Source organism: Lissotriton vulgaris, unplaced genomic scaffold (assembly GCF_964263255.1).
Source record: "Lissotriton vulgaris unplaced genomic scaffold, aLisVul1.2 SCAFFOLD_1440, whole genome shotgun sequence".
Classification (NCBI taxonomy): domain Eukaryota; kingdom Metazoa; phylum Chordata; class Amphibia; order Caudata; family Salamandridae; genus Lissotriton; species Lissotriton vulgaris.
Genome location: NW_028244683.1, coordinates 219683 through 225321, shown reverse-complemented (window position 1 = coordinate 225321; position 5639 = coordinate 219683). Strand labels below are relative to the sequence as shown.

The 5639-nt window shown below is 45.1% G+C and overlaps 1 pseudogene; it reads left to right on the top strand.

The window, feature by feature from the left end:
• The first annotated feature begins 465 nt into the window (after window positions 1–465).
• LOC147667167 (large ribosomal subunit protein uL14m pseudogene) lies at window positions 466–909 on the top strand (annotated as a pseudogene).
• Window positions 910–5639: the final 4730 nt, after the last annotated feature.

The following is a 5639-nucleotide window of genomic DNA, read 5'->3' as shown; positions in this document are numbered from 1 at the left end:
ACCTGCAATTTGCTGATTTGACTAAGGAGAGGACAAGAGACTTTGCTGTGTGCTGTGTCCCCCTGCTTAAAAGGACTTTGTTGTGTGCTATGTCCTGAAGTAACTTGTCTCCAAAGGCCCGTGGAGAGCTGGTCCCCTGTTGTGGAAACTCAGGAACATCAAAGTTTCCGACCGTATCTCAGTGACACTTGGTGCGTGGTGCTTCTGATAACAGGAGACTGCCGTGTGGTCTGTGGTACTGTTTACGAGGTGCCCCGTGGCTGCATTGCCCCCGCAGCGTGAAACATCGTCCACGCTGCTGCATTGCTGTTTGTGGCTCGAGCCGTCATCTTCACTGAGGCTGTCTGGGCAGGACGGAAGGAACCTTTTGTTCTCCGGAAGTAGGACAGCATGTCAGGGTGACTGGTCTGTACAGCAGAGATAACCATGGCACTACCTTATTGGGGAAAAGAAAGAGGGACAGCCATGGCTCTACTCCAGGGAAGTGCAAGTGCGCTCTTGAGTCACACAGTAAGCTGTGCCCTCTGCCTACGCACATTCAGCATCACCGCATCCTGCAGTGCCGTTCAGAAGATGACCCGTGTTCGCGTGATTGGCAATAGCTCCCTTGGCAACACCCCCTACCACCGACCACCAAAGTGCAACCATGTTTACAACAAGAATGGAATCTACAAAGTAGGAGACATGATCTTGCTGGCCATAAAGGGGCAGAAGAAAAAAGCGCTCATTGTAGGCCATAAGATGCCAGGCCCCAGAATGACCCCAAGATTTGATTCCAACAACGTCGTCCTAATCAAAGACAATGGGAACCCTATGGGCACCCGCATCAAGACACCAATTCCCAATATTCTGCGCAAGACAGAAGGGGAGTTCTCCAAGATACTGGCCATTGCTCAGAACTTCGTTTAAAGATTAAACAGAAGACGGGGCAAATTGGGTGGAACACAAAAACAATGTGTGTGTAGCATTGTCCGCTTCACACTAAAAGCAGAAGCTTCCTGCTAAGGGGACATGGGTTGAGCTAAGATCCAGATTGGAACTCCTTCCTTATTTTATTATTTCTTTTTAATTAAAAGAGCCAAGTTTACTCCTGTTGCTTGAGAGGCCACCCTGGTGTGTTATTTAAACATTGCAGCAAGCAGTGCGTATGTTAAAAAACAAAAAAGGGGTCTTTCTGGTCAACATGTACTTTGTGATAAGAGTGCTGGTTTCCTTGGTTTCCTCTCAGCTGAGCTGGATTGAAGTACCCCAACAGAAAGTGTTACAGCTTGAAGTTTTAATCCTCTTGGGGTGATCTCCTGTACTCTGCCTGTGATATCACTGGTATCTAGGGCTGGGCCTATTGGACCTCCATATGATAACACCCATTCAGGCAAGCAGGCATTCAAATGGTCTCCACTATAATTGGTTATATTTATTTACCTCCTAAATATCGGTTGTTGAGCTACTGAAAACCTAGTCAGATGTTACCATTTAGAGGTTTGACGAGCTGAACCCTAGTGCTGTCTGAGCCTGGTCCTTTTTGGAGGGGGTGAGGGGGAGTCTAGAGTGCTGTGTGCTTTCTATCAGTGGCAGCTTCAGATAACTATTCGAAAATACAGAGATTTCAACAAAACATTTGTGTTAGAAAACTAAATAAATGAATACACTGAGGCTGTGAGTAAGGATCTCCGCCGCCAGCCCGAGTCACAATGTGCTAAGGATTTCTGAAAGCTGAGGAAGCTGCAAGGTCCTCCCCAGGTAAGGCTTGGACTCAGGTCGGGAGCCGCAAGCGTGTGTGGCCTGCGGAGGCGTGCAGGAGTAATACCGGAGTGCTCCGATCTCTCTCCCGCTGCACTGCGTGAGACGCGCTGAGTTCCGGAGCGGCCCGTACCTGCCCAGCAGTAGCGGGCCACCCCTTTAAGTTTGCGACCGTTGTCTCTGTTGTTGGGGCTTAGTGGTGCCCGAGCTGATTGCGCAGATTTGCTTATCACATTATTCCTGCATTACGAACCGCATTATTCTTGCGTTATGAACTGCATTATTCTTGCATCACGAACCGCATGAGACGCGCTGAGTCCCCGAGCGGCCCGTACCTGCCCAGCAGTAGCGGGCCGCCCCTTTAAGTTTGCGACTGTTGTCTCTGTTGCTAGGGCTTAGTGGTGCCCGAGCTGATTGCGCAGATTTGCTTAACTCATTATTCCTGCATTACGAACCACATTATTCTTGCATTACGAACTGCATTATTCTTGCATCACGAACGGCATTATTCTTGCATTAAGAACTGCATTATTATTGCATTACAAACTGCATTTTTCTTGCATTAAGAACTGCATTATTCTTGCAGTAAGAACTGCCTTATTCTTGCTTTAAGAACTGCATTATTCTTGCATTAGGAACTGCATCATTCTTGCATTATGAACCGCATTATTCTTGCATTACGAACTACATTATTCTTGCATTACGAACCGCATTATTCCTGTGTTACGAACTGCATTAGTACTTGCATTAAGGACTGAATATTTTTACATTACGAACGTCTTCACGAACTGCATAACATTGCATTATGACTGCATTAGATCCTCATGAACTGCTCATTAATACCGCAAGAACCTACAAGTGATTGTTGGCCTGATAACCGGCCCAGTGAAATATTACGAATATGCATATGTTGGATATTTTTATCATTTGTCTCATCGTATTTCTTTTGATAAAGATACCGCTCTTTTTATAAAATCAGTGTGGTGTCCATTTGTAGTGTTATCACTGTGTTACTGGGAGTGTGGTGGCAAATACCGTGGAGATAGGCCTGGCTGCTCGTGCCAAGCTACTGGAGGGTGAGCAGGGGTTATCTAAAAGTGTGTACCTCCTTTCCCTGACTAGAAGCAAGGGTCCCTATTTGGACTAAGGTACCTACCTCAGCCAACTAGACACCCCCAGGTCTAACAATCAGTGATATGGCCCTCTCCGGGAAATTGCCATCTAGCACTCTATCCTCAAGTGGGGAGGATTCAGGGAGTCACACTCCTCTGGGGAGCACGGCGAGTAAGGCATGTCTAATTTGTAGATACCAAAAGTACTCAGAACGCGCTAGTTCGAATTCCTGCTGCAACTGCGTAAAGGGAATGATATCGCCTGACTTCCACATGTCTCCCACCTTGGATATACCCAGCGATCGAAACCCTTTGAGTGGATCAGCCTACCCAGGTGCTCGTTGTGCCAGAGTGGTGGGTCCTGCATATTCCTGCCCCCCCCCCCCACCCCAAACTCTTTGTGGCTGCCTTCCACACCATCTCAGCTTTCTTGTGTTTGCTGGATCAACCCTCCCTGTCCAAGTCACCCATTGTTACTTGTTTCCTGAAAGGTTTGCAGCTCAAGTTCCCCCCCCCCCTAACACCCCAACACCTTTCATTAAGCTCAAATGAGATCTTAATTTAGTTTTCTTTTCGTGGCATGTTTAGTTGCTGTCTGAGACTGTTTACCATCAAAACAGTCTCCCTTATTGCCATAACATCTGCTAGGAGGGTTAGCAATTGCTTTCTGTCAACTCCCAGTATACTACATTTTTTCTGGACAAGCTGTTCCTTAGGGCCTGTACCTTCTTCTTACCTAAGATGATCACATTGTTTCATGTTGGGCAAAGCATCAACCTGCCTACTTTCTCCGCCCCCATCCTACCAAGAAAGAGATGAAACTCCATGCCTGGATCCAGAAAGAGTGTTGTTATTCTCCATTGACCGTACTAGAGTATTCTGGGTGGACAATCAACTCTTGATTGAATTTGTGGAGAGTAGAAGGGAATGGCAGTACACAAGAGAACCATCTCAAGGTGGATATCCTCTGTATACAAATCTGCTACTTACTGGCCAAAAAGCAACCCCATGAGGGCATGCAGGCTCACTCCACCATTCGCAACCACTGTGCTAGCTCAAGAAGTCCCAGTCGTGGGCATATGCCAGGCAGCTACGTAGGCATCGCTGCACATATTTGCCAAGCATTACTTCCTGCACAGTCAGGTTCACCGGGATGGGCATTTCACCTATTCGGTCCTCCAGAACTTTTTGGTTTAACAGATTTGCAGACCCACCTCCGGGAAAAGATTGCTTTGGTATTTATTTTAAGGTAAGGAATCATCGACTATAAGTCTCTATCAGATGAACAAGTTATTTATCTTCCGTAGCGCCTTATCTTGTAGAGACTATATCTAGTTGCAGATTCCTTATTGACCCTCCTATACTCCCAGTTCTGCGAACTGTAAATTTCACCTTTTAAAGATCCTTTAGGACCTCACTTTGGAATACTGGTAATACCACCTCAGTGTGGCTCTGTGATCCTGGCGTGGAAAAACGTTGCAAACTGAAGTAAGCGCGCTCGGGTGACACCAATATAGGCACTGTGCACGTCCCTTCTGGTACATATGATGCCAATGATGCCATGTAGAAGCGAAGGATGCCACCTACAGGCATGCAAGGGGTCTGCAAAAAAAATTCTGAATCCAGTCTGAGGCCCGGGGAATATTCTAAGGTAAGGAACATGTTGCTAAATAGAGTCTCTATCAGATAAGGCATTACTGAATGTAAGTGACTTGTTCTTTTGTGCAATAAACTTTGTGCATCATATTGTTGCCACCACTCCATACTAATCTCACTTGTTGTACGAAAACCAATCTGACATGGAGTGTGTGTCCATGTGCATTATCAACTAATCAACTAATGGAAGTCAGTATATACTTTTTGACTTGAAAGATTTTTTCGAAACAAAACATCTTGTAAATGTCTATGCTCAATAATACATAGCAGGAGTACGCAGAGCATGTGAATCTACAGCACGAAATGCTACGAACAGATGCTTACAGGGTAAGTGACATTTTCCTAATACTATGACCTTTTCATACCATACTTTGCTACTAAAAACCAAAGAGCTGCCAGAGAATCACAGCTTTTTCAGCTCATGCCCAGAAAACAAAAATTGGAAGGATGGCCCTTAAAGTTCTTGGACTTATATTTCTACCACAAACTCAACCCTACATTAAGAAAACAAGAAAAGTATCCTCAATTTAGGAAGCCGCCTAAAACCTACCTTTTCAGAGACACTTTTAATTTATCTCCTTAGTGCCGCTTAATTATGTAATGTACATTATCGCTACATCTTCAATCCTTCAAATCATCCTGTTCCTAGACCTACACTGTAATATTAACTAAGATCCTCTAAATCATTCCCCTTGGTATTTTTCTGTCTGTCCCTGCAATGTTCTCCCTTCCATGGTTATCCTTCTTTCTCTTGTCCCTCTTCTCTGACCTCATCCCTTTAAAGTTCTCTCAGGTAGTTCTTTAGCAACATGTAAGTGCTGTAAATACTCATTAAACTAATAAATACATTTTGAGTTATTCAGAACCTTTTTGAAATGGGTGTTCGGACATGAGCCGGGGAAGAGCACTGTCATACCCTACCTAGATAATTTCTTGTTCCTAGGACAGGAGTATTTGATCAGTGTTTGTGCAGCGCTTTCACTCGTCACGAAAAATGGGGATGCAGAAAAGGCCTGTGATCTCCCAGTAGTCCTAGGGTTTCTTTGAATAGAAATGTATACTGTGGAGGGCATTTGCCACTCTCCTGATGTCAAGGGGATGTGATTTATGGCATCCATCAAAGTATGTTCA